Source organism: Camelus bactrianus, chromosome 16 (genome assembly GCF_048773025.1).
Source record: "Camelus bactrianus isolate YW-2024 breed Bactrian camel chromosome 16, ASM4877302v1, whole genome shotgun sequence".
Taxonomy (NCBI): domain Eukaryota; kingdom Metazoa; phylum Chordata; class Mammalia; order Artiodactyla; family Camelidae; genus Camelus; species Camelus bactrianus.
In genome coordinates, this window is record NC_133554.1 from 43,802,813 (window position 1) to 43,822,085 (window position 19,273).

The 19,273-nt window shown below is 46.4% G+C and overlaps 2 long non-coding RNA genes and 1 other non-coding gene across 4 annotated transcripts; all 3 read right to left on the reverse strand.

Annotated features, from left to right (window-relative positions):
• Positions 1-74: 74 nt before the first annotated feature.
• On the reverse strand, positions 75-14,231 carry LOC141573641 (uncharacterized). 2 transcript variants are annotated; one of them, XR_012499590.1, is made up of 5 exons: positions 11,314-13,779; positions 7,559-7,801; positions 5,203-5,913; positions 1,483-3,166; positions 75-1,125 (listed from the first exon to the last, which is right to left on the reverse strand). It is a non-coding gene; the product is annotated as an uncharacterized LOC141573641 (long non-coding RNA). The 2 variants fall into 2 exon arrangements; XR_012499589.1 differs by having other exon boundaries at positions 1,483-5,913; positions 11,314-14,231.
• On the reverse strand, positions 13,026-13,217 carry LOC123612550 (U2 spliceosomal RNA). The gene has a single exon (XR_006719819.1). It is a non-coding gene; the product is annotated as a U2 spliceosomal RNA (small nuclear RNA).
• Positions 14,232-15,485: 1,254 nt separating the features above from the next.
• On the reverse strand, positions 15,486-17,467 carry LOC123612544 (uncharacterized). The gene is made up of 2 exons (XR_006719800.2): positions 17,199-17,467; positions 15,486-16,766 (listed from the first exon to the last, which is right to left on the reverse strand). It is a non-coding gene; the product is annotated as an uncharacterized LOC123612544 (long non-coding RNA).
• Positions 17,468-19,273: the final 1,806 nt, after the last annotated feature.

Consider the following 19,273-nt stretch of genomic DNA (forward strand, 5'->3'; position numbering starts at 1 on the left):
ACACGTGACTCACGTATTTCTAGTGGAAAGCACTGTTGTAGACTGACGTGCCGAGAGGCTGAGCGGCTTGCCAGAGGTCACGCAGCTGAACGGGAGCACAGTCAGGGTTTGCATTGGAGCGGCCTGCTAACTACACGGGGCCTCCGTTTCTTTAAACTGGGGAATGGGGAGAATGACAGTGCCGCTCAGATCAGGGGACTTGTGAAGCTACACGTGGGAATGCGAGCCCACGGGAATGACTTAATACGTGCGCTCTGGGGAAAGTCACTTCTTGGCTGTAAAAGAGAGGTAATTCCATCTTACAGTGCTGTGAATTACCTCCACCTACCCCCCACTTAGCATTCCTGTTTCACACCCCACTTTACCTGGTTTTATTTTTCTGCCGGCTGCCAAGTCGTTATTGACACCCATGGTTGCCACATGACACAGATATGCATGCAGATACAGACGTACGGACACCTAGATCTAGCCGTAAATTCGCAAATATGCAGACGGCATGGCTGCATTGCCTTTCACCTTGATGGTACAGAGTTTGATTGCTGTTCTATCCTCAGCACCCAGGACAGTGCTCGGTACGTCTGTCCTTGGCACTTGATCAATATTTGTTGAACGAACGGAAATGAGGGTCAAATGACACGATATCTAATGTGCTTAGCCTGCGCCTGACATGACTCTGAAGGCCTCTCGTCGTCCCACGATCTCTGTTCAGATCTGTGTGTATCAGGCCGTCTGACACCCACTCATTTGGTTTCCCTGAGGAGGGGGTTGCTGTGGTCCAAATACCCCAAGTGCTCCTCTCTCTCTCTCTCTGGTCTCCTCCTGTGTCCTGCCTGCTGTTCTGGCCACTTTCACACGTGTTCCAGTCCCCATCCTGGGTTGGACGCACCCTGAGGGCAGGAACGGCTTCTGGCCTGGCCTTGTCTCCACCCGCCCGCCTGTGTCACATCAGTTACGGGCGATTGATGACAAAACAAGTAGAGTAAGGATAAATATTTGCAACCCAAACCACAGAAAAAGTACTTATCTTTCTACTACATAAAGAGCTCCTGGAAGTTACTATAAAAGACCAACCATTCAATAGGGAGCAAACGGGTGAATGCCAGGCGTTGCAGTATTTTCCAGTTCCTAGGAAACAAAAAAGCGGTTCTTCAGCCGACATCTTGTATGAAATAAAAACTACACCGCGATGTAAGCTTTCCCACCCCTCATCCCCCCACCCCCACCTGGGCTGGCTGCGGACCCTCCTGGCTGCCCTGACCCCCGACAGGCAGCTCGCTTCCAGGTCGGGAGGCCAACAGGAGCCTTGGATCAAGGAGTTCCAATTCACAGGCCGAGACACTGGGGCCGTGTTTCAGTGCCGCCGTGTGTGAGCCAGGCCCTGCCTCGGGCACGTTCATGGTCATCATCTCACTTTACCTTCACGGTCACCGGGGGACGTGTTTCATCCCCACGTCTCAGAGGGAGAGGGGCTGCCTGACTCACCCACGACGCTTCCAGAGGTCTTCCAAGTCCAGAGCTCTTCCCACGAGGCCAGGCGGCCCCAACTGTCAGACACAACCCTCGGCTCCTCCACTCCTTTCCCTGACAGTGATTTGCTGAGCGTCTCTGATGGGCCAGACCTGTTAGGGGTTGGGGACGGCACGAACAGATCTCTGTCGTAGATTTGCAGGAGACCATTTAAAGTCCCCCTCATCAGGGAAAATATACAGCCTTTCGGGGAGCTTTCCAGTCATCTGTTCCAGACCCTTGCTGCTCAAAGCGTGGTCCGCGTACAGCAGCGGCCGCACCACCCGGGAGCTGGTGGGAGACGCAGAACGCAGGCAGCAGGCCGGCCTCCGCTCCCAGTTTGGTAGGGCCGCCGGAACAAAACGCCACAGGCCAGGGGCTCAAAGAACAGAAATTTATTTCCTCACAGTTCTGGAGACTGGAAGCCCCCCGTCGGGGCGCCCGCCTGGGAGGGTTCTGGCGAGAGCGCTCTTCTTGGCTTGCAGATGGCCGACTTCTCTCCGTGTCGTCACGTGTTGGAGAAAGAAGCAGCTCTCTGGTGCCTCATCTCACACGCGGACTCACCCCAGTAGGAGCCCCGCCTCCCCGTGACCTCGTCTAAACCTCACTGCCTCCCAAAGGCCTCATCTCCAAACAGGGCTTCAGTAGGTGAACTTTGGGGGCGCGGTTCAGTCCGTCACCCCTAGTGAACCAGAATCTGCATTTTCATGAGGTCCACAGGGGACTCGTGTCCACGTTAAAGACTGAGGAGCCATGCTTGAGGTCACACACGCTGGAAAAGAAACGGCAGTTGGTGGTCAATTTGTACATGTCACTTTGTATCTTCTGTGAGGAAGATTAAACTGACTCCCCGGGCCAACTTTTTTTTTTTTTTTTTTTTTTTTTTTTTTTTTTACTGGTTGAGATAAACTTAGAGCTGCTAAGAGGTAAGTATTTTCATCCCGTTTTATAGAAGAGGTTGAAGCTGAGAGACATAAGGAATCTGCCCCGAGGGCTCAGTGGGAAATGTTAAGGCTGGGATTGGAACTCATCTTCCAAGCCAGCGGTCCTTATAGTACAGTTAGTCCCCGGCCTGCGCAGCATCCGTATCACCACAGGACTTGTCAGAGATCCTGAGCCCGAGAGCCCAAGACCGACTGAGTCGGAAACTCTGGAAGTGGCCCGAGCAATCTGCTTTTATCCAGTCCTCCGGGTGATTCTGACGTAGCCTCAAATCTGAGAACCACTATTCGAACCTACACTCCTTACGACGTAGGCCAGACAATCATGGCTGACTTGGCAGAGAAATCTCCTGTCGAGTAAAAAAACTGAATCAAACATATAAGGTCACTGGGGATTGGCCCCTGTTGTGACAGCTCCGAGGAGCCCAGCAGCTTGGACAACGGGGCGGTGGGCACGTTCCCTTCGGGCCGTGGGCCTGGCTCTCTCCCCTCGCCTCTGCCCCGCCGCCTCTCTCTAGTTTCCGTTGTCCCTCCCCTTGGGGCTGTTGCTTCCGGGGCATTATCACCCTCCTGGGGCTCCAGTTACTGTTTCTTGCCAATCCCCCAAGTCCCCTGCTCCAGCCGAGGCCTCCCCAAGTGTCAGGCTCCGTGCAGAGGGATGCTGTTCGTCTGTCCCCGTGTGGACCTGTTCCCGAGCCAGCTTCGTCTGCGCCGAGATGCTGAGGTTTGCGGCAGAGAAAGTGTTTATTCACAAGGCAGCCAAGTGTGGAGACAGACAGACAGGAGAACAAATCTCAAGTCTACTCCCGCAACGTCAAGGGGCTTGAGATCTTTGTGGGATAAAGAAGCAGGTTTGGTCTCAGGACTGGGGAAGGGGGATTGGAGGCCAGGAAGAGGTGAGGTAACCCGTGTTCTGCACCAGCTTAGCTGAGTGTCATGCTTCCTCATGGGAAGCTTGTTAAAAAAAAATTTAAAAAACGGAGGGGCTTAGCAAGATCCGAGGGTGGAGTTTTCATCCCTCTGATGTCAGATAGTGGTTCATCCCACACCTGCGCACGCCCGACTTCAGGGTCTGCGGGCCCAACCAGTCCTAGCCAGCTTGAAATGGACAGGAGCCGACTCCAAGTTCCCGGAAAGCAACCGAAGCCCCTGTTACCACAGGGACCCATATAGGTCAGAGGTGTTATCTATCCGGCTGGTTGAGGAGTCAAAAAATAACTAAGGCACGCTTGGTCAGTGAAGGCAGGTTACAAGCCAAGGGGTTTTTAGAAAGCTCTTCCCTTACCTGTATTACGAACTCAAGAATTTCTGTTGGTCACCAGTTTCTGTTTAACCCTTTGGGGCACGGTTTCACATCTGTCCCCGCAGACACCACCACACGGCTGCAAGTGAGCTCCTCAAGCCTTCCCCGCCCTGCAGCCTCCTCCTGCCTCAGCTTGCCCTGCCCCTGCCATTAGGCCCTCAGAGGAAAGCATGGGAAATGTAATTGACATGACATTTCCTGCTCAAATGATGTCCCTTTAAATATGATCCCACCTCCAGGGAAAAACTTGAAAGGGTGGATTTTCTCTTCTCAACCTCAAACTGTAGGAAAGGCCCTATTTGAGAGGAAGACTCCAGGGGGCAAAGCAACCCGTACAGCTTCCCCCCCTTACTCCTCCAGTGTTCTTCAGGGATCAGGCAGTGACAGACACATCCACCAGGGGACAGCATCTGCTCCTTTCCAGCCCTTGGCTGGGCCTGGCACTTGGTTTGGGGGGGGAGTTCCCTCTGAAAGGGCGTCCGGTAGGGGAAAAGGTACCTGAAAGGCCCTGTCACACTTTTTTTTTTTTTTTTTTTTCTTTTCATGCTCATTCTCAGAAGTAGGTTGTGTTTTCCCCATTTTATGCTTAAGAAGCAAAGCAAAGCTGGGGGTTGGAGTATGGGACTTGTGATTCCCAGGCTGCAGCTGCTCCCGGGCATCCGCTTCTCCCCCTCCCCACCCTACTCCTGCAGACCCTTCTCTTCCCTTCACTTGCCACTCAGACAGGGACTTGGTTGGGATGCTGCGGAGACAAGGATGTCCCCAACCGTTTCCTAGGTGAGCTCCACCCACCCTGTACCGTCCCCTGCTCTAGCGCGTGGGTTGTCCTCGGGAAAGGGGTAGGGAATCATAAGCGCCTCCTACACACCGAGGAAACCGAGGCTCCCAGGGGAAAGTGGCTTTTCCAAGCCAGTCTCCTGGTGAGGGACAGGACTCACGAGGACTCTCAGCCCAGGGTTTCAGCCCGCCAGGCCTTGAGGGGGGGGCCTCTCTCTCCCGTGTCATTTCTCCCATGGCTTGTTATTCTCCTCCAAGAAACCCCTTCTCCCCAGTGAAGGTCTGAGAGTTCAGTCCTGCCCAGACCTTGCCTAGAGGTGCAGGGCTTTACAGGCATTCCCTGCCGACCCCCACCAAGGTCTCAAGGATCCCAGAGCAGGAGACCTCCAGCTACGGATGGATGCCCCTGGAGTACCTGTAATCACTCCATCATGCAATCGTGAATTCCCGCCAGATTTCCCGTCCTGATTGCCTACAGTGCGGCAGGCACAGTGCTGGGCACTGTGGAGCTGTGGATGGGAAGAACCAGCCCCTGGGCTCAGCGCTTAGTCTGGTGGGGAGACAGCTCTGAGGAAGAACATTCACTCAGCAGCTGGCATCTGACCCAGCTGGGCGAGCCAACGCGGGGAAGCGGGTAGGTCCCAACTAGTCTGTCCCTCTGTCTGGAATGCTTACCTTTCTCTTTGTTGCCGATGAAATGAATCACAAAAATGTGGCTGACGAAATGAATTACAAAAATGTGGCTGACGAAATGTGATCGACGAAATGAATCCCTGAGCGGTTGTGGTGCCAAAGTCTCCCGAGGCTCAGGTTTCTTTATTCTTATATCCCTCACACAAAGGAGCAACCCGAACCCATACCAAGCATCATGAGACAGCAGTTTTTGAATTGACGCAAGGACACTACATCTAAGACATTCCTCCTAGTCATTTCCTTATCCTAAGTATCTTTATTGCTTTCAGACCCTCCTGTTCGCTTCCTTATCTTAAGTATCTTTATTGCTCTCAGACCCTCCTGTTCCCAGGCCTGTTCCTTTTGAGGAACAGATAAACATCCTTGTTTGCAAGCAATGTTCCTCCTGGGAAGAGGAAGGGTCACTTGGCAGGAATTTCTGTTTGCAGATAAGTCCGGCCACTTCTGTGAGATGTCCCGCGTGCAGGCACACCTGCAGTTTCCTTACTAAATCTCCTTCATCCTTGGCAGGAATTTCTGTTTGCAGATAAGTCCAGCCACTTCTGTGAGATGTCCCGCGTGCAGGCACATCCACAGTTTCCCTACTAAATCTCCTTCATCTCCCCCTTTTTTCTTTTATATTGGATCGTATAGCTTGCGTCACTGTTCTAGCGATATTCTTCATTTGTTTTCACTTTCTCCAACGCCGGAAGACTACATAAAGGAATAAACACAAAAAAATAATCAGAAATAAATTTCCAAATGAAGCAGATAGTAAAACAATTACATGTCCTAATGGATTTAAACCATCTAAACCTTGCTTAAGGCCCCTAAGAATATCTTCTCCTGTCAACTTAGGTAATTCTTTATCAAAAGTTTCAACAATTGATTTTTCCAGTTGCATGAACTCTTCAGTTAAATTCTGATGACCCTGTAATGATTTTTTAACCTTATCCCATCCTTTTGATATATTAAACCGTATAGGTGTAACACACATTTGTGTAGAATTCCAATCACATTTTAAAACACTGCGCGTTGCAAGAACGGTTAACTGATCACCTATCCAAGAAACAGTATGTTGCAAATTTATAACATCAGTTACAAGTTGTGAGTCTAGATCTTTTTGCTGTTGCCATAACATATGTGAGTCCTTATGCCAATCCCGAACAAAGTTTGCAGTCTGTATTTCTTGTTGAAGAGCCAACCCAGCAACGGCAGCAGTTACAGAAGCGACAGCTAGAGTCGTGGCGATGATCAGTCCAACAAATCGGCGAGAACGATGTAAAATGACTTGTAAAGCATCATATAAATGAGTTACTGCAATTGAGTCAGACCATGGACGAGTTAAGTTCACTGGCATCCAAAGTTCTGTACGAGCTTTTACAATCATAACAGTTAAATTGGAATCTTCGATTGTCTTCCACCAAGTCTTATTGACACATTGAACAAATGTACAGTTATTAGTACAATTAATGTATCCCGCAACAGAGTTCCAAGTTATATTTCCAGACATTAAAGAAAAAGGATATTTTACACATGCAGTAGCTGTATAAGTTACATTTGTATGCAAATTAACATAGAAGGGTCCCGATCGATCAGTAGGATTTAAGGTAAAATTCCCCGTCCATACTGTTAGATTACCTGATACAGCCCACAACTTCCAAATACCTCCCTGAACTTGAGGATATGGAGGATGCTGAAGTAAAGGAGGTACAAGAGCAAAATGTTGCATTTTTATTGTTTCATTCCCCTGTCCATTCAGAGTTCCATTATGACGATGCCATTTAAGGGTGTGATTAGACCATTTTTCTAAAAATTGAGCATGATCAGGACTCCAATCAACAATAATGTCACGAGTATAATTAGTAGTATAGTTATATACAAGTTCAGGTTTATGATCTCTGCATTTTTCCCATTCTAAATGAGTTAAATCTGCTTCAAAAAAAGTAGCGGAACATAAAGAAAGGGATGTAGGAATTGTATCATTAACAAAACCTGACACATTAAATCCTCTAGTGGATACCATAACAGAAAATATAGCAGTGTGTAGCCCTCTATAATTAACTTCCCATGTATTATAAGCATGCTAATGATTTCGATGATATAAAGGAAGACAAAAACGATTCTGTCCAAAACATATAGGATCTCCTTCTACTCCTATAACATAACTTCCATTAATAATTTGAGGATCTCTATGACTAGGTATATCTTGTATTCCACCGCAATTAGGTGGTGGAAAAAAGGCTGAAACGTTGGTGCACACAGGGACCTCAGATTCTCCCCATGATACTGCATGAACCAAAGGAGGATTAGGAATATAAGCCCAGTAGTGATAAGATACTTCTTGACTCATGCATACCTGGCAGGTTACAATAGCCATTATAGCAAGAAAAAGATTAACAGTATTCAGCGGTTGTCCAGCCCGCTGAAGGGTCTTCTCTGCCTCCTGGGTCAATTTCTTGAGTTGTCCCCATGTTGGAGGTTGAGCTTCCCGAGTCGCAAAGGTGAAGGTTTTCTGTATCGAGAGCTCTCAGAATTGTCTTATGAACGGATCGCTCATATTGTTTTATCAATCGGGTAGGCACCCAAAAAGAAGACTGATCTGTAGAGATAAAAGCATAACCCCGTCCCTGATAACACAATTTAACAGGAATCCAACCCTTTTCAGGATCTTTATACCAAGCATCTTGTTTAGGATGCCTATTCATAAGATGATCAGAATTTGTATCAAAATGCATTCTAGCCGCAGATCGATCAGCTGAGGACCAAACATTAAAAAAATTTAGTGTTAAAAGTGTATGATGTAATATATTAGCAGGGGTTTCACTGTATTCTTTACTTATATCCCCCTTTTTTATTTTTTGCAAATAATCTTGCAAGATTCGATTGGCCCGTTCAATGATGGCCCGACCTTGACTATTATAAGGAATGCCAAAGGTGTGTACAATCTGATGTTTAGAAAGGAATTTATGTAATTTTATAGACTGATAAGCGGGAGCGTTATCAGTTTTGAGCTCTTGAGGTATACCCATTATTGCAAAGCAGGCTAATAAATGAGTAATAACAGCATCAGCTTTCTCCGATGATAAAGCTGTAGCCCATTGAAAATGAGAAAATTTGTCAACAGTATGATGTACATATTTAAGGCGTCCAAAAGATGTTACAATAAGTACATCCATCTGCCAAATTTCATTAGTAGTACATCCTCGAGGATTAACACCTGAAGGAAGAAGGGGTAAAGAAAAAGGGGCACAAAAAGGACAGGTCCGAACTATATTTTGAGCTTGTTTTCGAGTGATTGAATGTCTGCTAATAAGCCCGCGAGCATTCGTATGATGAGCTTGATGTTCTGCTTCCGCAGCTTGAAGAGGGAACAATAAGGAATCTATTAATTGACTACCTTTAGCTAAAGGACAAGGTAACATAGAATGAGCTCTTATATGACAGATATATATTGCATGTTGACGTTGAAGCAATACTTGTTGCACCTGGAAAAAAAGTTTATCAATAGAAGTTTTTAGAAACAAGGGAAGATCCACTTCTGGAAGTAAGGAGCATGACAACGTGGCATAGCTAGAATCAGAAACAATGTTAATAGGTTCTGAAGAAAAATCCTGTAAAGCTAATAATATTGCCCATAACTCAGCTAGTTGTACAGATGAAAAAGAATGTGTTAAAATTTTTTGTTGGTCCTCTGTCCAATATCCTGCAGAAGTTTTATTAGCATCTGTAAAAATAGTCATACCTGAAACAGGAGCAGAAGAAATTACCTTGGAAATTATAACAGGTGTCTGTCGAAGAAAATCAAAAAGTTTAGAATGAGGATAATGATTAGACAATTGTCCAGGAAATTCTGATAAAGCTAATTGCCATTCTTCGTTAAACTGAAGGCTTTTTGAAATTTGCGCTTGTGTTAATTGAGTAATAATTTCATTAGGTTCTTTCCTGGTCAATTGAAGAACTCGTGTTCTTCCTTTGGCAATTAATAAGGCAATTTTCTCCAAATATATACTTAATTTTTTATTAGTCCGATTAGGAAGAAAGAGCCATTCAATAATGGCAGTATCCTGGGAGATTACTCCAGTAGGAGTATGAGGAGTATGAAAAATGATTAATTGTATGGGTTTCTGTAAATCAATATACGTAAGTATCCATTATTAATTTGTTGCTCAACATAATTAAACTCTTCTATAGCCTGGGGTGTAAGCATTCGTGGACTATCAAGAGCTTTATCTCCTTCTAGAGTTCCAAATAAATGAGTAATCGATACGTTGGAATACCAATTGATGGCTATTAGAGGAGACTCGGGAGCCATGGATTGAGATATTGTTGGGTTGGTGGTCCTTGGTGTTGTTGCTGGGCCCCAAGGACTCAGGCCCACTGAGATGTTTCCCTGTTGACGTAGGGGAAGAGGATTTCCATCTTTATCATTACGAGATCTACATTCATTAGTCCAATGTCTGCCTTTTCCACATCTACGACAGGGTCCAGAAGGTTGCTGCTTAGGTATAACAGGAGAAATTTCTGTACGCTTATTACGTTTACGACATTCTTTTCGGAAATGCCCTGCTTTTCCGCAATTAAAACAGGTACCCTTTCGTTGGGGTTTTAAAGCAGTCGCCATTGCAGTGGCAAACACATTAGCTTGATGTTCAACTCCTCCAACACCTGAACATGCTAGTACATATTCAGCTATATTTGCTCCCTGTCCCCTTAAGGGATCCAAAATACGTTTACATTCAGAATTAGCATTTTCATATGCTAAGGTTTGTAACAGAATTTGAGATATCTGGTCTTTTCCTATGGCTCTCTCAACTGCCACTTTTAAACGAGCCAAAAAGTCTGTATATGGCTCAGTAGCTCCCTGCATAATTTTAACAAATGACGGTTGAGAATGACCTGTAGGAACAACTCGTCTCCAAGCTCTCAAAAAAACCTGTCTAACCTGTTGTAAATCTTGATCAGTATATTGAGCCTGAGCTTGTAAAGATCGAAAAGGACCATCTCCCATTAATTTCTCCTCTAATGGTCCAGGGGGCTGTTGCGTTTGGTTTATACGAGCCTGTTTTCGAGCTTCTTCCTCCCACCAGCTGCGAAGTTGCAACCATTGGGAACCCTCAAGTACAGCTTGCGCAATGGCCTCCCAGTCCATAGGTAAAAGTAACAGCCGTTCCAACAGTTTCCATCATGGTTAATACAAAAGGAGACTGTGGCCCATATTGAGCTACTGCAGATTTTAAATCCTTAAAAAATTTATATTCCATAGGCATATAATTTATATTTAACATTCCGGGAGGACCGGGTTGCCGAGTTATTGGAAAAAGCTGAGGAGGATCAATAAAACCACCAAGTGGTGCTGGAAGATCATCATCATCATCAAACATATGGGCAGGGAAAGTAAAACGTCTATTTTCTCGGCCCACATCCACATCGGACACATGGGGTTTCTCTATGGGAAAGAGGGAAGCATACGAAGGGGCGGTAGGATTCACAGTCACAGTACAGACTTTCCTGGAATCCGTTTTTTCCTGTACTTTATTCATCATTTTGTGAAACATTTCAGTCATAGTAAAAACTAATTTATCAAATTCTTCATCCCCCTTTTTCGCTCCTTTTTCTCCGTTTCCTTCCTCCTCTTCCTCCTCACTACTAGAATCAGAACTATCATCTGGAGGTTTAGGAGGAGGTTCCGGGGGGGGGGAAATCTTTCTCTTGGCTTTTCCCTTCTGAGGATAATGGCACATCCTCATAAGGAGCTTCAACAGAAGGAGAGTTAGCTTCACTATCTGTCTCAAACAGTTTTAAAGCCTGCGTTATAGCACTACAAAGCGCCCATAATCGCAAAGACATTACATTTCCTTTCTGATGCTGTTTTCTTAATTCTTTTTGGACCTGTTTCCATTCCCTTAAATTTAATTGAACTTTAGTCTGATGCCGAAACCAGTAACAATGCCGCTTAATATGCTCAAACAGTTCACTTAACTGCTTCGAAGAAGCTTTAACTCCTACTGATTGTAACAGACCTTGTATCAGGTCCAAATATTGAGTTTTCAAGGAATTAGAATTCCCCATTTTAATCCCGAAAGTCCCCATTTCTTTTTCCGGGGTGCTTACCCTTCCGGTTTCGTCGTGCCTCACGTTGGGCGCCAGATGTTGCCGACGAAATGAATCACAAAAATGTGGCTGACAAAATGTGGCCGACGAAATGAATTACAAAAATGTGGCTGACGAAATGTGATCGACGAAATGAATCCCTGAGCGGTTGTGGTGCCAAAGTCTCCCGAGGCTCAGGTTTCTTTATTCTTATATCCCTCACACAAAGGAGCAACCTGAACCCATACCAAGCATCGCGAGACAGCATTTTTGAATTGACGCAAGCGCACTACATCTAAGACATTCCTCCTAGTCATTTCCTTATCCTAAGTATCTTTATTGTTTCCAGACCCTCCTGTTCACTTCCTTATCCTAAGTATCTTTATTGCTTTCAGACCCTCCTGTTCGCTTCCTTATCTTAAGTATCTTTATTGCTCTCAGACCCTCCTGTTCCCAGGCCTGTTCCTTTTGAGGAACAGATAAACATCCTTGTTTGCAAGCAATGTTCCTCCTGGGAAGAGGAAGGGTCACTTGGCAGGAATTTCTGTTTGCAGATAAGTCCGGCCACTTCTGTGAGATGTCCCGCGTGCAGGCACATCCACAGTTTCCCTACTAAATCTCCTTCACTCTTTGTCACTGAAACCTCGGCTCTAATGTCGCAATGGAGAGCCTTCATGAGCCATACCCCTCCCCCATGTAGAGTAGTTCCCTCCCGCGGTCCCTGTCTAGCACATCTCCCTCTTCTATTTTCCTTCATGACATGTATCACCATCTACAATTAACTCCTGTAGTTATTGCCTGTCTCTCCCCTCTCCCCTCTCTAGTGTGTACTCCATGAGGGAGTTCCTCATCCATTTCACCGAGTGCTGTGTGCTCAGAAGCTACAGCGGTGCCTTCAACGTAGCAGGCACTCCATGAACATGTGAATGCTCGATGTAGGAATGGTAGAATGGTCTCTGCAGTCAGTCCTCCGTGCTCTAGGTCCTGGGCTGAGTTCTTGTGGGGAGAAAAGGCTACAGATGTGAGGCTGTCAAGACCTACTGGGGTAGGTCCGCAGTATTGGTGCTGCTATGACAAGCTGGGCCCTTCGTTCACTCCGCCCCTCCTCACTCCCATTTGTTCATTAACACCTTCCCTGGCTAACACAGAAGATGAAGGGTGGGGTGAGAGTGCCACTTTCACCTCCTTTATCAAATAATCAAGTGACAACTTCCTTCTTGAGTGTCAGGCCCAGGTATAAGAGAAATGGTAAAGAATTTCCAAGACTGTAGACGAATCACAAGACAACCTGTGTTCTCAGTTTCCACGTGTCCCTCTGTTCCTCTTTTCCCTTTCGTAGCATTGGTTCAAAGCTAAGTTTGGCTAATTTCTAGTTAGGCGAGCTAGGACAAGTTACTTAATTTTCTTGTGGTTTAGTTTAGTTTTTGTTGTTGTTGTTGTTTTTAATAAACACACTTACTACTTGGGTTGAATTGTGCGTTTAGAAAAGTTAAAGTAAACTTTCTAGAGCAGAGAACCTTTCTTGTTGAACTCCATCAAACCTACAACAAAGCAAAGGTATTAAAAAACAAAGCAGTTCCCTTTCACACCATATAAAAACCTAAGTTAAAAAAACCAAAAGAAACTAACAGGATCTGCACTGCTAAAAAAACAAAACAAAACAAAACACGCCATATTGAAAGATTAAAGGAAAATGCAAACCGGAACACACTCAGTCTGCTGTTCACACTTCATAGGAGGGCACCGTTCTTGGAAACACTGCAATGCCATGGTCGATACTTAGAGTAGACGGAGCAAGCTCCTAGTCCAGCTCCTTGCTCTAAAGATCCATTTAATAATTCGTTCTCAGGTAGAGAACGTATCAGATGTTAAACTGGTAAGAACAGATACTATACTTGATTTTAGCCAAAAGGCTGAGAAGCGATATCTAATGAACTGCCTTCGCCGCCACCGTCCTCTCCGCCATCCACATTGAAGTCACGGTGAGCAATGTCACTCCAGTCGACATTTCTGGCTTTGTATCCTGTGTAATCTCCAGGCCACTGAAGTTGTAGTTGTCCTCCACATTCCTGGTCAACTTTCGCACCTCCTTTTGCTCCCCCCGCCTCCATCTTTCCCGGAGAACGAGCCTCTGTTTGCATGCCCCGCCCCTCTACGCCCAAGGGACGTGGCCACCACGGTGCCACCTTGGTCCCGCTCCGCCCCTGGCCTCGCGACTCCGGCACCACAGATCTGAAGAAGACGGCGGGGAGCTGGAGGCAGCCCCGCCCGTGGCACAAATACCAGCTCCTGGCTGAAGACGGGTGCTGTAGCTGGGCGACTGGAGAGTGATGGTTAGAGGGAGCTGTGGTCCGCTTACTCCCGAAGGAAGCCCCGGGGCCTTGATTGGGCATCCGGGAGATTAGAATTAGCCGGGCGGCGCCAGACAGAGCTCCGACCTTGGGCGGGGAGGGGACTAACAGCCGGGCCAGGAACCACCGTGACTGTGCAGCAGCCTCCGTCCTACTGTCTTCCCGAGGTTCCCTAACTGAGACCCCGGGATCGCTAGGGGAGCGCACATTTCTTTCCTTGGTTTTCCGCAAAGCCTCTAGTGAGCTGTAGTAGGGACTGGGACACTAGCACCGTCGGCCCTTGCCCTAAACTGACTCATCAGTTTTGTCCAGCCTGCAGGGAACGAACCTTGATCACATACATGACAGTCACGTGCCAGGCACTGCACTGCATTCTTTGATAAGTTTGAACCCACTTGGATCCTGGAGACCCTAGAGCAGTTTGACGCTGTTACCATCCTCATTTCACAGACGTGATCGCCAAGCCCAGAGAGGTGGAGACACTTGTCCAGGGTCACACAGCTAGTAGGCTGTCGACTTGCGGGGCTGATCACCCTGCCCCAAGACACAGCCCGGGTCTGGAGCAGAGGCCCCGCTAAAGGATAGAGTCCACAGGAGGGAAACCGTGAGAACAGGAAGTCGACCTTGGAGGGGAGAAGGGCTGCTGGTGGCACACACACGGGTTTGCTGGCGCCAGGCCTGTAGCACGACGGCTCCCGTAAGGGCAGGTGGCATCTGGGGTCAGGTTCCTGCCTCACCCTGCCTTGGCTCTTGACTCCCGGACTCTCTGCCCACCTGGCTTTTCTCTTTTACGTGTTCTCCCGGAACCCTACCCACCCTCCCGACAGATTAGCTCTGAGGCCCTCTGTGGACATGCCCAGCAGGAGTCAGCCCTCCACTAGCAAACACTAGGGAGAAACAGCGTTTCGGCCAGATATTTCTCTGAATCTTCATTTCCTTGTGGTACCCCGGCCCTAAGAAAACCTAACGGGGCCTGTTTTGAGCAACCTCCCTCCCCACTTTCACTGGAGGCGCCCCTCGGTGCCCTAACATGGTTTTGAGTTTCTGAGCAGCTGCCCCAGACCTGACATGTTGTATAAGTGCTTTTTTGTGATCCTACCACCTCCCCCCACATCTGACGCCCCCACCGCGTTACTGGGACAATCCAATTTGGACTGCTTTTTCCCTTACTCTGTCCCATTCATTAGACCAGGGCCCAGCACCTACATTCATTTGTTGAAATGGATGAGTAATGGATAAGTATTAAGGAGATAATATATCAGCCACACTTACCTAACTGGTGGCACGTGGTTATTGTGATGGCTCTTCAGGCTTCCCCAATACAAGACCTCTCTGCTTGGTTCCAAGTGCCTCAGTGGTGGTTTATGGTTTCAGATAATTACATTCTTGCAAAGGAGCGTCTCCCATCGAGGTGACTTACTTTACCTTCTGGCCCCTTGGGAGCTTGGTTTACTTGAGTCAATACTCCTCCCCCACCATGCCCTGTAGCCTGCTCAAATAGATGTGCACAGGCAGTTATGCCCGCAGAGCTACTGCTGGTACCACATACACCTCATCCAGCTGTCATGTGCCTTCACTAAGGTGTTGCACTCTCTGGGTCCCTGGTATTGTCGCCCCAAGGAGTCGGGAGTAACAGGTCAGGACAGACACCCTGAGAGGTCTCATGCAGTTCCTGTTTCTGCAACCTGGAGAACCCAGTATGTTATCAGACTTGTATATTTGCCAAAGTCACAGGTTATAAATTATATTTCACTGCTATTTAAATGTGCATTTCTCTCATTACAGGTAGGTGGTACATATTTTCGTATGTGAAAAAAGACATTATCTTTCCCATGAACTATGTGATTTTTAGCCATATTTTATTGCATGGTTTGTGTTTTTCTGATCACATTCTCAGATCTCTTTATAGAATACTCTGATAAACTGCGTGTGATAGACCTGCAAATAGTCTTTTCCTGTGTCATTCATCTTTTTTTTAAAGCTCTCTTTTTCAAAAAATACGTATTTTTTGTTTGTTTTTTGTTTCAGGGGAGAGGTAATTAGGTTTATTTATTTACTTATTTATTTTAATGGAAGTACTGGGGATTGAACCCAGGACCTTGAGCATACCACTGAGGCTCCCGCCTTGTCTTTTTGTGTGTGTGTGTGCAGGCGTGAATTATATATATTCAAATTGATCAGTACGTTTTAGGTCCATTGTGGCCTCCACTGCTGTCCTGGCGACCCCACTGTTCACATGCCCATCGTGCCAGTCCTGGAGTGGCCGACTACAAACGCTGGTGGAGTCATTCCACCTGTCAGTGGTCCAGTCTCTCCTCCTGCTCAGACTCAATCCTCACGTACCATGTCCTTCTTAGGATGGCTGCTGTTGTGGGCCTAACAGAGGTCACAATCTTGGAGACCTGCTAGAGGTCTCTGATTGTCCTGCAGTTACCATCCGGTTCTACAAAATGCCCAGTAGTTTACCAGGAGCTGCTTTTCAGAAAGTGGAGAATTCTCTACCGCAGGTGGCTGACCTGGCTTTAGAACCCGCAAGGCCCACGAGGTGATCCTCCCCTCTGGCTTGCCACCAACTCCAGCTCTTTTCCTTTGCTAACCTGCTACCTGTCCCCAACACAGTAGGGTCCACAGATTTTGGTGGCCCAAGTAGCAGGGCTGCTCCACCACACTTGGTGGCTTTGGAGCCGTCTGCTCCGGGCCCCACTCCAAGCTGAACATCTTTTGTGTCACCTGGCCTATGAGCTCAGGCAGGATTTCTTTGTGTGGAAAGTGTTGCTTCCAGAACCTTGAGAGGCCCAGCTTCCTTCTCCGTGGTTGTTGTAGAAAGAGGAAACAATTTGACTGTGCTTTGAAGATGTCCCAGCCAGTCCCAGACAACAGGAGCCTCTAAGCTTAGTGCTGCCCCGTTTCACTGTAGCGTCACTTCTCTCTCTGTATGGAAAGCGAGAAGGTCGTGTGTCTTGTGAAGAGCCCATTAGGCTCCAGTGATGCCACCGATTGAGGAAAGAAGGGCAGAAAATGGGTCAATGTGAGAGTGTTCAATGCGCGGGTGTCAAGAACCCTTTGTCCAATAGAGAACACAATCCACAGTTCGGGTTCATACTTTATCTCTTGCTGTGGTGACTGAAAACAAAAAAACCTTTTTAGTCTCCAATAGCTGGTAATAACACACACCCCCCCTCCACTAAAACGATGCCAACTCACGAATTAAGAAAACACTACTCGAATAAAGCTCCAAACAGCAGCCCTTGGAAGCTTTAGAAAAACTGTAATTTTTATTCCTGTAATGAACGCAAACAGCCGAATTGGATACCACTCGTTTTACAACTTTTCCAGTATTCCACCACAAACTTAAAACAGAATCGTTTTCAACAGCCAAATACACATCGCAAAATCGCAGATCACTAACCACCGACTAAGAGCTTTATTTGTTTCTTCAACCACTTGGTTTTCCCAAAACAAAGAACTACTTCCGGAAAAACTACATCAAGTCAACCTGTTAGCTATATAGAACAAGTACCTACTCTAATTACCCACTCCAAAAACCTGACTTACCTTATCAGATACAACATACTTCTCCAATACTGCAAGATAAAAGCACACGTAGAAACTTAGTAAAACAGTGTCGCCTCACTTGCCTTCGCCGCTCCTGCCGTTCCTGCATTCATATTCAACTCATGGTGACTCATCTCACTGCTCACCCGAGGCCTCATTTCCTTTGCCTCTTTACAGTACTGTGGGTGCCACTAAACTAGACTCTTGTGCAGATTTTTATCACCAAATTATAAAAGAGAAATTGTATATCTCTTGTTGCTTTATCGTTCTCCGGCCGAAGCCCCATTTATAATTTGCATGCCCCGCCCTTCCCGCGCGGGTAGGCGTGGTCGTAGGGGGTGGCTCCGCCCGCTTCTCGGCACCAGCTCTGCGCGCATGAGTGGAAGCTGGGCCCGGGCAGGGCTTGTCTTTGTCCGCTCTCATCTAAGGACAAAACCTAGGAGAATTGGGGTTGAGCGAACGGAGGAAGGGGGTCGGTGGAAGAGTTCAATCCCCAGTACCTCCATTAAAATAAATAAGTAAATAAACCTAATTACCTCCCCCCATAACAAAACCAAAACCAAAAACCACCTTTTTTTTTTTTTTAAAGAACACAAGGGAAAATATCTCAGGCAAGTCACTTCTCTGTAATTTAGCCTCTTCACCTAGAAAATGAGAATATTAACAGCTGGCATATAGTCCTGTGCTTAATCCTCCCTCATTCACCCAGGCCCCCTGTTCTCCCTCACCTGGTTTTATTTTACACCATAGTACATATTACCTGATATTTTATACATTTATTTGTTTATTGCCTTTTAGCCTAATAGCATGTAAGCTCTGGAGCAGGGACCTTTGTTCCACGTTTATATCTTCAGTGTTTAGAACAGGGCCTGGCACATACTGGTCACTTAGTATATTTTGGTTGAATAAACGAAGGTATAAATATTAAATAATGGAATTTTTACATATAGAAAGCGATTAGCAAACCTCCTGGCTTGTAGTAATTATTATGACCCTCACCGTGTTTCACTACCTTTCAGCTTGCTTCTATGTTTATCAGGCCATCTTGTGCTCACTAATTTAGCTTCCCAGCTATTTTGATCTTCACAGTGAGGTGCCTTGGATTGCAGACATGCATGTTCTGTCATTGCAAATGACAATCTCCTGTTGTACATTAAAAATATAGCATTCTATTTAATGCACCAACTTCTTGTGAGTTTAGCTAATGTGAGTCATTGCCCCTCCGCTGGCTCACATCCATGTTCAGAGACCAATGTGCTTGCAAAAGTTCAGGCAATACCAGGATGTAGTAGTCTGATGCACCTTTGTCTAAGTGTCCTGCAATCTCATTATGGACCCACTTACCATTACTGCAGGGAGCTGGGAATGACAAGCCAGGAACAGACACTTGAAGAGCACAGGTAGCTTTCGCAACCAGTGCCTGTTTCCCACAGCCTTGCCCAACAACCATGTTATCAAACTCTTCCATAACATCCAATGGTATCGCTTACGATGAGCAAGGTTGTGCATCTTTTTGTTTGCTTAAGAGCCACTATTATTTTCTTTTCTGTGAACTGAGTGTTCATTGTCATTTGAATTGTTGATCTCTGTATTTTCATCTCCAACCCACTTCATATTTGTCCTAGTATTTGAGTTCAGGTATAGATCTGACTTTATTTTTCCCAAATGGCTACCCAGTCGTCTCAAAATTGTATATAAAATAGTCCATCTTCTCATCAGTTTCAGATGCCACCTTTATCATGTTAAAAAGTCCTCATACACATGTATGTATGTCTATTTCTGGACTTCTCTTTTTTTAAAAAAATCTTCTGATATCATGTTTTTTAAATTCTTGATTCAGCTGATTCTTTGGTATCACACCAACTCTGTGCCTGTCTCTGTGTGGGTCCTGGGATCATGCAGGTGAACATGACCTTGTCCCTGTGGTCAGCAAGGGGCATATGTGGTGCTCTTATATCCCTCCTCTGGCTGCCACTCAAGCTTTCAACTACATCCACTGCTCTTCGTTGTTAGGGAAGCCTGTGCAGAAAAGGTCTGTCCATGCCAAGACTGCCAACTTCAGGTGCTTAAGTGTT